Below are 18,466 nucleotides of genomic sequence, written 5' to 3' on the forward strand. Positions count from 1 at the left end.
GATATAGTGGCGCTGCTGCTGATACAGAACTACTTTTACTTACATAAAAGGGTCTGCTCCAAATAACATAAAAGTCTATGTGTTTCCAAAATATGTATGGTCTCTTACACTAGCCTACCCACTGCCCTTTTGAGGTTTTTTTTTTTTTTATTTTACCTTGATTTCTCATTGATTATACAGATATGGAATTTCAGAAGGTTAATTTTATACCTTTTTAAAAGTGTGATTGTTACCATTACCACCATCAAATCCAAGCCCATCCTTCACCAAAATCCTCCACTTGTCATTTCTCCTACTCCTACCCACCCCTGTCCACTTCTCTTGGATTATCACCATAATTTTCACCAAATCTGAGAGCTACTTTTATTTATGTAAAAGTCAGTTGCTATCACATTTATAGCCCACAAAGAAGTAAAACCATCTTCTAATTGTCTTTTATAATAAGTAAATAAGTAAAGACTTATTTTATCAAGCATGTTAACTTCTTTTTTTTTTTTTAAATATGGAACGCTTCACGAATTTGTGTGTCATCCTTGTGCATGCTAATCTTCTCTGTATCGTTCCAATTTTAGTATATATGCTGCCGAAGCGAGCACGCATGTTAACTTCTAAATTCTTCCATATTATCCACAAATTTCTAATTTTGTTCAAAAAGGCACAGTTTATTTTTTTTAATAAAGACTGCACTACAACCATTAAATTTCACTAAACATCCTGTTCCGATAATGATATCTACTATTCAGCCAAACCAGGCTCCTTGCTATACTCAAGGGTTTGGTCATTGAAGATGTGTGTTAATGCCTCCATTTAAAATATAGAACTCAGAAGTAGTATGTGGTTTGCCAGACCAGTACAAATGATTTTTCACATTTCTCTGGTGTTTCCATGTCAAAAAAATTGTCTGCCTTCAGAAATTATCATACTCAATATTTAACATGGTGTTCACCTGTGTGCATGGAGTTCACATGTGCATTTGTCTAGCAGAAAGCATGTCAGAAGAATCAAAATGGAATTGCCCTTTATTGTCATTCTCTCCCTCTTAGAATAGGAACAATAAGTCAAAACAATTTTCATAACAATAGTTTCACTTTATTTAGTTTTTCACTGTTTTATTATTGCACAAAAGTAAGCCATTGTAGATCAAACTATAGGCATTTGCCTACATCATGATAGTAATTGTATTTCTTAAAGACATAGATACTGAAAAGAGTTAAGTCAATCAGATTCACTTAAGAATATCTTTAAGGGGCGAGGGAAAAAAAGAGTATCCTTAAAACTTACACTGGGCATGTCACAAGAAACTCTTAAGGCCAGAATACAGTGGTGGGATATTGTGACAAGACGAAACAAAAGGAGGCTCACCTAGAATACTGCACCCAGCTCGACTCACGTTCAGGTTTGAAGGAAGGATACATAGCTTCATGGATAAGCAACAGCTCAGAACTTCACAGATGCAAAACCAGCCATAAAGGAAAAACTGAAAGGTCTATTTTAAGACAAGACAGACCAATAGACACACCAAACTTCTACACAAAGATGACATTAAATTCTATGGCAGTCATCTCCCTCATTGTCAATGGACTAAAAGCACTAGTTAAGTACCACAGAGTGGCTAAACGGATAAAAAATATGAATATAACCTTCTGCTGCCTACAGGAAACACACCTGACTAGTCAGAACACACATAGACTCAAAATCAAAGGCTGGAGGAAAAACAACCAAGCAAACAACACCCTGAAAAAAGCTGGTGTGGCCATATAAATATCTGATGACACCAACTTTATACTCAGAAAAGTTGTAAGGGACAAAGATGGACACTTTGTAATAATCAAGGGATATATGCAACAGGAAGAAATAGCACTACTAAACATATATGCACCCAATGAGGGATCAGCAAATTATTTAATACAATTACTGACAAATTTGAAAGATGATATTAATAATAACACAATAATTGTGGGAGACCTCAACACGGCCCTGTCAACACTTGATAGGTCAACCAGACTGAAACCCAACAAAAATATACTAGCCCTGAAAAGAGAAATGGAAGAAAGAGGCCTAGTATATATATATATATATATATATATATATATATATATATATATATATATATATATTATAGTATATAGTATATATATAGTATAGTATATAGTATATATATATAGGACACTTCATCCCCAGAAAGCTGGTTACACATTCTTCTCCAATGTACATGGGTCATTCTCTAGGATAGATCACATGCTGGCACATAAAACATACCTCCATAAAATCAAGAGGATAAAAATTTTTCAAGCTACCTTTGCTGAACACAAAAGCTCTGAAATTAGATGTGAACTACAAAAGGACACAGAAGAACATTAACAACTGTAAATTAAAAAGCCTGCTACTGATCAAGTGGTAGGTCTGAGATGAAATCAAAGAGAAAATCAAAACTTTCCTGGAAACAAATGACAATGAAAACAAAAACTATCAGAATCTATGGGAAACAGCTAAAGCAGTACTAAGAGGAAAATTTATAGCATTACAAGCACACATTCAGAAGGAAGAAGGGGCATACCTGAATAGCCTAATGATGCAGCTCATAAAATTAAAAAATGATCAACAAAAGAAACCAAAAATACGGAGACAGAAGGAAATAACAAAACTGAGAGCAGAAAACAATGAAGTAGAAACCCAGAAAACAATCTGAAAGATCAACGAAAGCAGTTGTTCTTTGAAAAAATAAACAAGATTGATGAATCATTAAAAAAAACGAAAAAAGAAAGAGAAAGTTGATAACTCATATTAGAAATAAAAAGGGGGCTATCACAACAGATATTGCAGAGATTCAAAGGGTAATCAGATACTACTTTTAGAAACTCTATGCCACCAAATATGAGAATCTGAAGAAATGGATAAATTCTTGCACTCCTATAACCTTCCACAGTTGAATAAGGAGAATGTAGCATATCTAAACACCTCCATCACCATTAAGAAAATTAAAATGGTAATCAAATGTCTGCCAAAAACAAAGCCCAGGCAGAGATGGATTCACTAATGAATTCTTTCAAACATTTCAAGAGGAACTACTACCAATCCTGGCCAGGCTCTTTCATGCAATAAAATGGGTACACTTCCAAATAGCTTTTATGAAGCCAGTATCACCTTGATACCAAAACCAGACAGAGATGCTGTGAAAAAAAATTATAGACCAATATCCCTGATGAACACATATGCAAAGATCCTCAACAAAATCCTGGCAAATAGGATCCAAAGCCTCATCAAGAATATCTATCACTATGATCAAATAGGTTTCATCCTAGGAATACAAGGATGGTTTAACACCCGTAAATCTATCAACATAATACACAACATCAACCACAAGAAATATAAAAATCACATGATCATATCAATAGATGCAAAGAAAGCATTTGATAAGGTCCAACATCCATACTTGATAAAAACTCTCAGCAAGATGGGATGAAAGGAACATTTCTCAATATAGTAAAGGCCATCTACCACATGCCAATGGTAAGTATAATTCTCAATGAATAAAAATGAAAGCCTTTCCTCTATTCTGGTATAAGACAGGGCTGTTTTCTCTCACCACTGCTATTCAACATAATACTGAAAGTACTTGCTATAGTTATTAGGCAAGAAAAAGATATCAAGGGAATCCAAATAGGAATGGAAGAAGTTTAGCTCTCAATGTTTGCAGATGACATAATATTCTACTTAGAAAACCCTAAAGACTCTACCAAAAAGCTACTAAAAACAACAGATTCAAATAGCAAGGAGGCAGGTTACAAAACTAACACACAAAAATCAATGGCCTGTTTGCAGATGACATGATACTCTACTTAGAAAACCCTAAAGACTCTACCAAAAAGCTTCTAGAAACAATAAACTCATATATCGAGGTGGCAGGCTACAAAATCAACACACAAAAATCAATGGACTTTCTATACACCAATAGTAATTAAATAAATGGACATTAAAAAAACAACCCCATTCACAATTTTGCCACACAAACTCAAATATCTTGGAATCAACTTGACTAAAAATGTGAAGGACCTATACAAAGAAAACTATAAAACTCTGCTTCAAGAAATAAGAGAGTATACGTGGAAATGGAAACACATACCCTGCTCATGGATTGGCAGGATTAACATAATCAAAATGGTAATACTCCCCAAAGCATTGTACAGACTTAATGCGATCCCTCTAAAGATACCCATGCCATTCTTCAAAGAAGTGGATCAGGCGATTTTGAAATATATTTGGAACAATAAACACCCTAGAATAGCTAAAGCAATGATTGGGGAAAAGAACATGGGAGGAATTACTTTCCCCAACTTTAAACTTTACTACAAAGCAATAGATATTAAAACAGCATGGTATTGGAATAAAGACAGGCCCTCAGATCAGTGGAATAGGCTTTAATACTCAGAGAATGTTTCCCAGACATACAATCACCTAATTTTTGATAAAAGAGCAAGAAATCCTAGATGGAGCAGGGAAAGCCTCTTCAACAAGTAGTGTTGGCATAACTGGTTAGCCACTTGCAAAAAAAGTGAACTTAGACCTCCAGCTAACATTATGTATGAAGGTAAAATTCAAATGGACTAAAGACCTTAATATCAGACCTGAAACCATAAGGTATAGAGAACAACATGTAGGTAAAATCCTTCATGACATGGAGACTAAAGGCATATTCAGGGAGGAAACTGCACTCTCCAAATAAGTGGAAGCAGAGATAAACAGATGGGACTATATTAAGCTGAGAAGCTTATACACCTCAAAGAAAACAGTGCCCAGGACACAAGAGCCACCCACTGAGTGGGAGAAACTATTCACCCAATACCCATCAGATAAGGGAATAATATCCAAAGTATACAAAGCACTGGCAGAACCTTACAAGAAAAAGTCATCTAATCCTATCAAACATTGGGGAGAAGAAATGAATAGACACTTTAATAAAGAAGAAATACAAATGGCCAAAAGGTACATGAAAAAATGTTCCACATCACTAATCATTAGGGAGATACAAATTAAACCAACTATGAGGTACCAGCTCACACCACAGATATTGACATCCATCACAAAGAATGAGAACAAGCAGTGCTGATGAGGATATGAAGAGAAAGGAACTCTTATTCACTGCTGGTGGGAATGCAGTCTAGTCCAACCCTTATGGAAAGTGATATGGAGATTCCTCCAAAACCTGGAAATTGAGCTCCCATATGATCCAGCTATACCACTCTTAGGGATATATTTTAGGAAAACAAAAATACAATACAAAAATTCCTTCCTCACACCTATATTCATTGCAGCGCTATTTACAATAGACAGACTCTGAAAACAACCAAGATGCCCTTACTAAAGAAATTGCTAAAGAAACTGTGGTACATATACACAATGGAATATTATGCAGCCTTCAGGAGAGATGAAATCATGAAATTTTCTTGTACATGGATGTACATGGAATCTATTATGCTGAGTGAAATAAGTCAGAGGGAGAGAGATAGATACAGAATAGTCTCACTCATCTATAGGTTTTAAGAAAAATAAAAGACATTTTTGCAATAATCCTCAGAGACAAAGAGAGTAGGACTGGAAGGTCCAGCTCACAACATGAAGCTCACCACAAAGAGTGGGAGTACAGTTAGAGAAATAACTACACTGAGAACTATCATAACAATGTGAATGAATGAGGGAAGTGGAAAGCCTGTCTATAGTACAGGCAGGGGTGTGGTGGGGAGGAGGAAGATTTGGGACATTGGTGATGGGAATGTTGCACTGGTAAAGGGTGGTGTTCTTTACATGACTGAAACCCAACTACTATCATATTTGTAATCAAGGTTTTTAAATAAAGATATTAATAAAAAAAGAATATCCTTAAAGAAGCTGTACAATTGGTTAATTATACAAAAACTTGAGTAAATCATTTACAAAGCCTACTGAAATGGGAAATTTATCTAATAATTTTTCTTTATTTCTAAGCACAACAGTGTCAAAAGTATCTAGTTTATTGTAGTATATGTGAGCTTAGACAGGGCTTTTTAATTTTTATTTTATTTTATTGTAACCATTGGGATCTACAAAGTTCTTCATTGTTGAATTTCAGATATTCATGAGTCACGACTATTCTCACCACCAATGTTGACCTTTCTCCACCAATGAACCCAGAATGCATTTTATACCACCATATCCTGCCCCCTGTCCTGCCAGTGTAACAGGCCCATTTAAGTTTGCATTGTTAAAGGTTAGGTCTCTTGATTCTATTGTCATTGACTTTGGCTTAGATATTTAGTTCTGTCCTGATTTTTTCTTCACAATGCACCTGAGACTACTTGGCCGCTGGTTCCCAGCCTTTCTTCTTTCATTTCTTCTTAGTTTTATTTCAAAATTGCAGAAATATGTGGTAAAACAAAGTAATCAGTGTCCCAAGGTTCTATAAAAAAGGCTAGAGCCCCATTTAAAAAATATTTAAAAAGAAATTTAAAAAATTTAAGAAAAGGGAAAAAGGTTGCATGTGTGGCAATTTTTTTGTTTGTTTGTTTTGTTTTGTATAGGTACAGAAAAAGATGGGGAAAATAGAAAGGAAAAATCTTTAGCCTAAAAACAGGGAGACTACCCATGAAGCTTTCTTCCATAAGACCAACTAGAGGCTCTGGGCATTCTAAGTTCTCTAACCCCAGTGTCTTTCTTTGTGGTCCCAATAAAAGTTCTTCTCCATTGGCATAATGATTTGGGTTAGGCCTCAGAAGAATGAGTATTGCCCATACACCCCTGAACAATGGATACCATCTATGGAAACAAGCACAATTGTCTATAACATTACCAGGATCCAAGCCTCTACCAGGGAAGACCTACCACTGCTTTGGCATTGACTTACTCCAAAGAGTGCTCTCAACATCCAGACGACTCAGCAACAGCCTGCTTGCAGGGCAGATAGCTCCGCATCTAATGGTGTCTGAAACTAGACAATGTTCCACATCAGCCTGACTTCGATGAAAGAAATGTATAGAATCCAGAATCTTTAAATATAGGAACCTGATACCAACAACAGCTAAAGTGTGAAAAAGTTTCACCGGGACCACGGAGAATGACTCGGGTTGGACAGACTGGTATGCCTGGGGCCCAGAGTCGGTCTTATGCCAATAAACTTCGGGGGTGAGGCCTTCTTGTAATCAAGCCAAGGATTTTTTTCCATTTTCCCCATATTTTTCTGGGACTATGCAAACAACAGCGATTGCCACTGTCACATCTTTACTATTTTTTCTTAACCCTTATCTTTTAAGGAAAAAAAAAAAACAATCCACTGAACTTAAAAACAAATAACTGTAGTAGAATGCCTGTCTCGAATACAGGCAGGGGATGGGAGGGGGGGAGGAGGCAATGAGAGAGGGGAATGTTACACCGGTGAAGGGGTGAGGTGTTCTGTTTGTGGCTGTAACCCAACTATAATCATGTTACTTAAATAAAAAAAAAAAGTTCTTTTCAATCACAGTTGTCACAGTCAGGTTTCTGTAGTTAGAGATTCCCCCCCCCCTTTTTTTTGCACAGATCCTATGTCAAAATCAGGCTCATGTAGCATCTTCTGCTTTTATCTCACTGTTAGGTGGGAATACAGGGAACCTTGCCCTAAAAGCCAGCTGTTGCTGTTTCCAAGTTGTCAGGGAGTCATATGAACCCATTGGGAAGCAAGTCAGTATCAGGACAATATTAAGGCCTTCCCCAGTAGAAGTTAGATTCCTGGTGCTGGTGCAGAAAACTATGCTGGTCTTATAGCTGGCATCCAAGATTTAGGGGTGAATGGCTGTAAAACAGGACTTTTTATTTTCCAAAGAACACAGCTTTTTATTTTTGTTTTATTTTATTTTGTTTTTTTGGACCACACCAGGTGATGCTCAGGGGTTATTTCTGGCTATGCATTCAGAAATTGCTCCTGGCTTGGGGGACCATATGGGATGCCAGGAAATTGAACCACTGTCTGTCCTAGGCTAGCACATACAAGACAGACATCTTACTGCGTGCACCACTGCTCCAACCCCTAAAGACCACAGTTTTACTTGTAGAATGATGAACCTTGTCAAATCAAAAAATCTGACAGATTATTTTAGATATGGACAAAATAATCTTGTCACATCCATCAAGGCAGACACCTGGTGACCATTATTAGCAATGAAAACTGCCAAAACTGGGGTAAAAATTAAAAAGAAAAAATGCATTAGATAACTTGACAGTTACCCCCATCTTTGCAGACTTATTAACAGAATGATCTTGTTGTAATGGCTAAAGACATACATCTCCATATAAATACCTTGATAACTTGGTGATCCATTATTTGTAAAATGACTCTCATGCATTTGCAGAATTTTGCTCTCATAAGAGCCTCACTTGATGTGTCTTATACATAAATCATAGTAATGCATAAATTTCCCAAAGTTCAGGTATAAAGTTTTAAATTTTGTATTGCAACTAACCCTGGAATTACTACTTGTTATGTTTCTGTGTAGTAGATAATGTCTGTAATCTGAAAACACAATAAAAATGTTTAACTTGTTAAATTAAAACACCATCACTAACTCTATATTGTGTGTTAGATTTTATTCATGATTTAGTCAAATAACATCACAATATATTGAGCACAGAATCAGATAAGTAAATTTAAATATTTTCTGTTGAGTCAGATTTTATATAAACATAGAACAGTGCTGCTACTACTACATAAATACTTAAAAGTATAATTGTTTTAATTAAATACATCAAAATACATTAATCATGATAATATGTACTGTGCTGGGGCTGGAGAGATAGCACTGCGGCATTTGCCTTGCAAGTAGCCAATCCAGGATCTAACGTAGTTGGTTCGAATCCCGGCATCCTATATGGTCCCCCGTGCCTGCCAGGAGCTATTTTTGAGTAGTTAGCCAGGAGTAACCCCTGAGCACTGCCGGGTGTGACACAAAAACAAAAAAATATATATATGGAATGTACTTTATTGTTATTTTAGACGAATTAATGAAAAACATTTTTTATATTTTTTCAGTGTTGAATTCTAATAAGATAATTTTCACCATAACTAAAGCACTTGGGTGTTTTCAATAATTTGAAGAGTGTGAAAAGCTCATGAGATTAAAACTTTTGAAAATAACCACTTTTACCTCTCCAGATGCCCAAAATTGCAAAAATTTGTTCTTGTCTCCACAAATATATCTGACAAGTTGCCCATGAAATCACAACAGTGGACTGGATTTTGACTTTGCTATTAAGTGATGGTATTATTGGAGAAGAAATGGCATTCCTCTACTTTTTTTTCTGGACTGGACCACTTACATTTTTAGGTATCCTATTGAAACTAAATATTTACTCTATTGCTTCCTTATTACAGAAAATGAAAGATATTGACACCACTATATATTTGTTCTAAATATAATAATAATTTGTAGAACGGATGGTAATTTTTTTCCATTAAAGAATATTCAGTCTCCAGTTAGTTTGTGAGAGAATTTTCAGAGACCTTGTCCAGAATTGCCTATGAAGCTCTGAACAAGGTAAAGATATATGTCTTAAAGTCTCTCAAAATATTTCCCTGGAAATGGTCTTTTTTTAATAATAATATCTTTATTTAAGCACCATTCTTACAAACATGTTTTTAGTTGGGGAAATAGTCTTTTTTTGGGGGGGGGGCCACACCCTGTGACGCTCAGGGGTTACTCCTGGCTATGCGCTCAGAAGTTGCTCCTGGCTTCTTGGGGGACCATATGGGACGCCGGGGGATCGAACCGCGGTCCGTCCTAGGCTAGCGCAGACAAGGCAGGCACCTTACCTCCAGCGCCACCGCCCGGCCCTTGGGGAAATAGTCTTAACACATATTTCCCCTCATGTACTCAAGAAGGGGAAATGAGAGAAAGTGGAATGAAAGAGAGAATCTAGAAGATGAAGGGAAGAAAACAAGCAGGGATGGGAGAATGAAAGAAAGGAGAGAAAAACAGAGGATCGAGAGGACAGAAGAGAAGGGAGAGAGAAAGTAAATAAGGAAGAAGAAGATGGTAGAAATTTGGTTTTAGAAATCCGTGCCTTCATTTTCTCACAAAAGATGAAATTATATACAAAACTGTTGAGTTATTTTCCAATACCACATAGTAAGAAAAATGTTTCTTATCTCCCTCCAAGCACATGTACTTTGAGCACTGTTGCATTGCCTCTTCTCAGAATGTTTTACAAGCTTTTATCAGTGGTGATGAAATGAAATAACTACCAACAGTTAATTACATTTTTTAAACAATTTTTGAGGTACAGATTTAAGTACTTCTATTTAGAATTTATACCCGTTAGAAATATATAACAAAGAGGAAATGATCTAGCTTATATTAAGTTGTGCTAGGGTTGCCATAAAACTCTCCACTGTTATTTAATCTTTAGCAATTTTTATTAAGTGTTGGTAAAATTCATATATCAAATTTCTTTTTTGTCGTTTTTCGTTTTGGGGCAACACCTAGTGACGCTCAGGGGTTACTCCTGGCTATGCGCTCAGAAATTGCTCCTGGATCAGCAGCATGCAAGGCAAACACTATACCCTGCTCTATTGACAGCCCCATTTATCAAATTAATGAGTAGTTTTTCTTTTGTTCTAAGGTAGATTTCATGCTTAGTTTGAGAATAAGCATTTTAAAGGTCTTGCATGTTAGAGAAAAAAAACATAAAATTGAACAAAACTTTCCCTGAGACAGTTATTGTTCTTATTTAACAGGTAAAGATATGTCAGCTCAGAGACACAGTGATTAACTCAAATAACTCATGAGCAGCAGTCATAAGTTAAGTCAAGATATTTTCACTCCCAGATCCACATAATTAACTTCTATGTATACATTAGCCAGAATAATTAGTCAGTCACAGAATGTTGAAATTATCTTAAATGTAAAAACCATTAGCTACAGTAAGTAGAGGTACATAATTATATCCTCAGAGACTACAAATTTCTTTCTACTATTATTGTCATTGTTATTATTCTAAATTGAGAATAAATTGTTTTCAAATTACTTGCAACTGAAGCATATCAAAACTCACCTACTATAAGACAGAATGGGAGTATTTTCTTTAATAATAAAAGCAAAAGTACCAATAGCTAGCCAAAAGTATCTCTTAATATAATTATCAATATTCACGCTACTTTACTTTCTTGACAGCTGCTGTTTAAATGTACCTAAGGCAATAAAAGGAAAATTATTTTCCGAAGATGCCAAAACTCGTAAGTGAACTGAGGGGGTTCAGTTAAGGTCATGTAGCATTAGAAACTTCCATGGTAAAATCTATTGGTCCAGGCAGATAAAGACACATTCACATTCAAAGTACAGAAAGACACAAAACTACTGGTATGGACTCATCAAAAATGAGAGAGAGAAATTTCTTCCCTAAAATAACATTCTCAGTTATTTCTCTCCCTAAAATGACATTCTTCTCAAGCTTTCCCTCAATACTTATCTCCTTCCCATGCCAAATGAAATATACATTTTTACAAAATAACTTTCATTTTAAATGGTAAGCTGATTAATTCCTTCCTAAAATTCTAAACTTCCTCTTTTCCAAGCCCTCAGCTTCTCAGCACATTTTCTTACAGCTTACCTCTTCAAAACTACATTTTCCCACGCCTGGTTCTGAATGACTCATGCCTTTCCAAACGAAAAAAGGTTTGCGTAGTTCTGACAAGCTGTATTCTCCAGGATGTTATTTCCTGGGGAACTTGGTAGGAAAGATTCATGGGCATCAGGAATTCACTGTGTGTAGAGGTCTGCAATATCTTAGGGGGTTATGAAATTCTCCTGGAGCTTCAGTATATACAGAAGAAACACTTGATAAAAAAAAAGCTCCACTTTTTTTCAATACATGAATCTGTGTTTAAGTCTCTCATCTTCTATTGAGCTTTTTTTTTTCCTTCAAAAAAGGACAACTAATTTCAGAATCTGATATTGCATAGTTTCGTTTTGGAAACTGTCTACTGCTCAAAGCACTTTCCAAATATTCCCACTGAAAAGTTTTCATTTAAAGAAAGGGAATTCATAGTCAAAATTGTGGGTAACTTGGCAGAATCATATATCATAGATAAAGATCCTAAACAAAATTCATGCCAATTTCAAGTGATAGCCATGACTGTCATGAAAAGTCATCAAAAGTGTTTCTAATAGGTCTGAGTGATATTTTTTTGAAATAGAGCTTTACCTATGATTCAGCAATATAGAAAAAAATTACATATCTATCATTTCTAAATTCTACTTTTGTCTTTTGTCAACAACCATAGCAAATTCTAATTATTTGTTTTTAAGTAATTTGAGGTTTTTCTGTTTGTTCTTATTGGATTTTGTTTTGGAGCCACAGCTAAAACTGCTCAGGGGTTGCTTTTGGATCTGCACTCAGAAATTAGTTACAAGGCTCAGGGTCCTATGTAGGATGCCAGGGATCAAACACGTGTGCTAGAAAAGTGTTCTACCTGCTGTATTATTTCTTTAGCCTCTTATTTTGTTTTTAATCAAACCTGGCAATGTTCAGGGCTTACTCCTGATTCATACTCAAGGATTATTCCTGGCAAGCCTTGAAAGACCATATGCAGTGCTGGGATCAAAGCCAAGTGGGCCATGTTCAAGGCAAGAGCTTTACCCTACCCACTTTGCTATATATCTGACCCCAGAAAATTTAACTCTTCCCTTCAAATCAGTTGCTATCTTCATTTCCAATCATTTGACACCAATTTATTTGAGGTGTTATAGAGGAATGAAGCAGACAACAAGCAAAATCTCATGAGCTGGTTTGACAAATATATGCAGAAGATGTTAGAAACGGAGAAGCTGAAAAGAAAAAGGAAAAAAGAGCAGCCAGAAGACAACATGAATAAGTGGAGCATGTCTGAGTATCTTCCCTTTTATAATGATAATATTTTCATGTATTACTCTAGAAACATGTGGATCTATCCACTTAACATTTGTTTGCTCATTTTTAATAGCAACATAGACATAGAAATACCTTTCTCTAGTGTAAGAAAAGCAAAGGAAGTGAAATAATATATCACAGCCCACTTGGAGTTCCAGGGTCAGGGAGCTAAAAAGCAGAGCTCAAGAATAGGGGTAATTTGGAGAGGGAAAAGGAAAATCAGGGCTCAGTGAACATAACTGTTTATAGGAGTCTCCACAGGGACACTGTTGCTCAAGTAAAGCTACAAATAGAGATTTTAGGATAAAGTATCCCAATTGGGAGAGTGGGTAATCTGTGGATTATAGTCAGTTACTGTTTATTTGCAGAGGAGGGTTCCTCAACAGTGTTCAGTCCACTCCTAGCAATAGTTGGTCAATTGAGCCCTATTCTGGTCCAATAAGAGTCCTAAAGATGCAGGCTGCTCATCCCTGTGCTGTCAGGAACAACTACGGCCTCACCAGATGGTACTGAGAACTACAAAGACCACATCATGTCATTGTCAGAGCTCACCATGGTCAGATACTGTTGAGGATTCTCCAGGGCTACACTAAGTAAACTGGGCTGTCAGGAAGGGATGCCAAGCTTCCAGTGACAGGGATTAAACTATGTCCTTGGTGTAAAGACTGCCCTCTATGACTTCAAATTATAAATCAATGAAAGGACATTGTATCAGACAATAAAGCCTATTGTGTAATTGGCTTACATGCCAATAACACTGTGAGAGATTTAACATCACAAAATGTTTTACTTCTTGAGAGATTTGAAGAGTGGGTGAAGATAGTACGGATCTCCTTTCTTAAAACAGTCATTTATTTTATACTGAAAAATACAATTTTATATTTTTAAAAACATCTTAACCAATTGATAGCAAAATGTTTTAATTTTTTAAAAAGCAAGGTATCTCTTTTTAAATTAAAAAGAGATGAGAAGAGTAAAACATCAAGACCATTTTGAAGTCAGTTCCACTCTTACACAGTTAGGGTGCATGATCTTGTGATGGTCAAGGTCCTTAGGCACTTTTACCAAGAAGAGAAGCAGTTAATAATCTCAAGCCAAGAAGCAATTTCTGCCTGATAGCATCGGCCAATTTATACTCATTCGAATGCTGCACCCCAGGAGGCCTACAATGCAGCTGTGAAAAAACAGATTTTTCTCTCTGTTCAGTTTTGGGTGAGTGGAGTAGACTTCACAGGTCAGGACCAGGACCTGTTTATCCTTTAAAGCAATGGGACAGTGTCTGTCTTTTAGCCAGGAGAGTGCCTTGTGTTTGTCTTGGCAGTGCAGGCCGAGAACTCTGGCACCAGGGATTTCTGTGTATTGCCGGCCCTGTTTTTGCATTATTAGCCAAGAGCAGGCAGGAGATGGCAAAGAGGTCAAGGGGGAAGCAGCTCTGCCTGGCCCAGCTCTTTTCTAGTTCCAAATAGTGGGGCTTCCAAATAAGCCTCGGGTTTTCCCAGACTCTCTCATGAAGCCAGAAATGCTCTTCTGATTTCAAGCAACCAAACAGCCCCTGAGGTGTGGGAGAACACTTTGAGAAGCCACCTGGCCAAGGTTTCCATGTGTGGCAAGAACTGGAAGGGTTCCAGCTGAGAAGAATGAAAATTCTCATGTTTTTATTTTTCATCTCTTAACTACTAAGAAATGCTGGTGACTGAACTCAGAACTGGGATCTCTGAGCAGGAGAGATGGGTCAATAGCAGAGTTCCAAGCCTTGCATGGGGTGAAGCCTTAACCTGATCCCCTGTACTCACACACACACACACACACACACACACACACACACACACACACACACACACACTCCAAGCCTTGCATGGGGTGAAGCCTTAAGCTGATCCTGTACACACACACACACACACACACCAATAACAACAACAAAATATGTTCTTCAAAATCATACTAAGGGCAGCTCAAGACTGTACGAGGGTTTCTGGTTCCACTTCTCTACTATACTCCTGACCTGCCTACCCCAGGACCTGCCTGATGATAGATGAAACCTGACTCTGTTGGCATCGATAGTTAAAAGTAAGCCGAGACTAGAGCTCATGTGTGTGGCAGAGGAATTGGTGCTCACAGTCTGAACAAAAGAACATGGTCAAGTAGGGCAACAGTTAGTATAAAAAAGAATAAATTGGTTCTTCCTTCCCTGCCCTTACCCCCTCTCCCATTATCTCCCTATTTCTCTTCCATGTAATCTATCACTGTCTTTGTCTCTCCAGGCCCCTATTTCTCACTCTCTGTAGTCTCAGACACCCAAGATTATGGTGAGAAAGTGATCACTAAAGAACACTGCTCCATAGGAGGGTATTTTCACTTCCCCAATGGGTGACCCTGACCCTTCTCTTTCTTGTTTGCTGGGTTTGATTTTTTTTCTCTATGGTGTTTATTTATGGTCACACCTGGTTTTGAGACAGGATTGAATGGAGGTCACTGTGCCTATGGTTTACACTGGAGATGTATTTCATGAAGCTCCCAAATATTTTTATGTGCTATGAGGTTAAAGAGAAGCAGTGGTGAGCAGGCTGAAAAATGATAGGAGACACAGCATGTGTCAGCATTACCAAATAAACAACTTTTTCTTTGGCTCTTGCAAAGAACCTCAGTCTTGAAGGAAACTTGTATAACTCCTAGGTGCAATCTTTGGAAGCATTGTTCTCTCAGTAACATGGTCTTGAAATGCTGAAGAAGGCAGGTGCCTACTCTTCCCCTACAGAAAGCTAGGGAAGAGGAAAACAAATAAGAAAAAATAACAGGTGGTCACCATTTTGCTTCCACATTGAGAAGAATGAAAGTAAATAATTATTTAGATAATATTAAAAGATATACAATAATAAGACCCCCTGATCTTAATGTATTTTAATGGCTGTATTGGAGAGAGCGAAGGTGAGGTCTGTAGAGAGTAATTGTGTTTCATGCTGAGAAGGAGACAACATGGCAAGTCAATTCTGAAACTCAGAGACAGGTAATCTGGCAGGTGATATTATTAGTGAGACATTTGGACTCCTCACTTTCTGTCAGCCATTCACAGAACTGCACATCCTCCCAGTCAGCAACATGGTTTTGTCAGATGTTTACAAAGGATTTGGTTTCTTTTGGCTCAACACGAGATCTGGCTGGAAGCCTTTGTCCCATAAACTAAGTGACTGATATCTAACAGTTGCTAGACTCACAGAGGCACAGACATGTCATCGGACCTATTTTCTTTAGACCTAGTTATGTGCCCTAAGAAATTTATCTGAATGAGAAAATTAACTGAAGGTAATCAACTCTCACAACCTGGAATTCAAACTACACATTACCCGAAGACCCAGATATATTTAATTTATATATCTTAACTTGATTACATAATAAAATGCCAATTCAAAAATGGAAGATATATTTTTCTGGCAGTATTTATCCTTACTAACTATACTTTTTTTTCTCCTTAGTGCTGTTCATGATCCATTAAATTAATTTTATGACCTGCTAAAAAGAGGCAAAACTCATGAGTTAAAGTCTGTTTTAGATCATTCATTCATTAACTGATATTTATTAAACAGGTTGATCTGCTACCAGGTGCTCTAAGTACATCAGATAATAAAAGATAAAAATACTTGCCCTCATAGAGGTTGCTTTCTAAAAGGGGTATTACATGTGTATATGTATAACATATATGTATATGTATATATATGTATATATGTATACATGAATACATATGGTAGATATTTGATTATATACTAGTAAACGATAAAATGTGTCAAGTGGTACAGTAGATATTATTGCTTTCATACAATACCCGTATTCCAGACCCCTAAATTTAGAAGTCATATCTGCAACTTTATGTAAGTTCACACAGCTTTATTTCCTACCTTTTAAAAACTAAATGAACACTCTACTCCAAATAATCTAAAACTAATGACTAACAAAATCTGATGTAGGAGTATCATAGCTTCTTCTCTGCTTGAGTAAGGTAACCATAAAGCACCCCCCCCATCCCACAAGAAATCATTTATGCTTCTGTTCTGGCTCAAAGTCTTTGGAGTAACTCAAACCACAAAAGGAGGAGATATAATAATGGCTAAATAAAAAAAAATTTTAAAAAACGACAAAAAGGACTGCGTGACTCTGGGAGATAATTCTGATATATCATATAGGCCAGGCCTCACTGACAGGATACAAGTGATATTTGAGGCAACACTAATGAAGTAAATAGAAAGCCACGTGGCTATGCATGTAAGAAGCAGGAAGGCAGGCAGCAGGGAAATATTTCAGAAAAAGAGAACAGCAAGTAGAAAAACAGTACTATAATCCGTGTATATATACTTTGTCATATATATGTCTAAATATATTTGGGAGGTTATATGATACATCCGTATGTATCATATATCCTCTCAACATTATATAGAGCAGTCGTAATGCCCCAGGTGATAGTCTTTAGAGGTGAACCTTTATGGAGGTGGAGTTTGATTAGGTTAAAATGTGATCATGGAGGCTCATATGGGGCTTATGATCTTTTACGGAGATGGAAAAAGCCCCAATTCACACTGCTAAGTGAGGACATAGACAGAAGACAGACCTCTCTGTCAAGCAGGGTAAAAACTCACCTTTCAACAGAATCTAAAATGCTGAGATTATGATCTTAGGCTTCCAGGCCCCAGATTTGTGAGAAATCAATTTTTTTTAATCCCTTCATCTATATGTTCTGTTCTAGTCGATCAAATCAGCATTATTAGCAGGGTAAGACTGGAAATTAGTGGGAGAGGAAATGGCATATAATAGATCTAAGTAAATGTCACAACTCCGCTATTTTATTCTATGACAAATATTAGTGAGTGAGGGTTGTAACATCTGAAATCCTAATTCAAAAGTATGTCTTATAATTTTAAGTGGAGAAATGTGGCTTATTGCAGGCAGAGAAGTTGACAGCAGTGGTAGAGACTATGTATAAATTTTAGGACCTCCATCAACACCCTTAGTCTGATTAATCAGTCTTCTTTATTGATTTGTACAGTTTCTCATTATTAGCTAGGTAATATTTCCAGTATTCAGTAATGTCATGGTAGCTTTTATATTTTCAGTCATCAACTGCTCTAAACCTTTTAATTTTTTCTTTCTTTGTTCATTAAATTCTCTTTGTACATCAGTTTCTTCACTATTTACTTTGATGAGGACAAGAAAGCAGTAATAAATGAACAAGTTGGGAAAAATTGACTTTGAAGAGGGTTATAGAAATAGTGCAGAGGTAATGGAGCTTGTCTTGCATGCAGCCAATCTCAGTTCAATCCTCTGCACTGTGTATTGTCTCTGGTTCCCCAGGATGACCAAGAGAGATCCCTGAGTACAGTGAGCAGTAAACTCTAAGCATTGCCTGGTGTCATCTCAAGAGCAAAAAATAAAAAATAAAAATAAATTGATGTTATTATAGGATTGTCACATTTTAGAGTGGCAAATCCCTTCTAACTGGTTCCAATAAAGGGTCCCTCTTTGCTTAATGGTGGAGACCTCACTACCTTGCAAAAGTTTCCTTCTGAGACCC

General features: G+C 36.7%; 1 pseudogene; it reads right to left on the bottom strand.

Annotated features, from left to right (window-relative positions):
* Window positions 1–496: 496 nt before the first annotated feature.
* On the bottom strand, window positions 497–596 carry LOC126002246 (uncharacterized; annotated as a pseudogene).
* Between the last annotated feature and the right edge of the window lie 17,870 nt (window positions 597–18,466).

Source organism: Suncus etruscus, chromosome 2 (genome assembly GCF_024139225.1).
Source record: "Suncus etruscus isolate mSunEtr1 chromosome 2, mSunEtr1.pri.cur, whole genome shotgun sequence".
NCBI lineage: Eukaryota > Metazoa > Chordata > Mammalia > Eulipotyphla > Soricidae > Suncus > Suncus etruscus.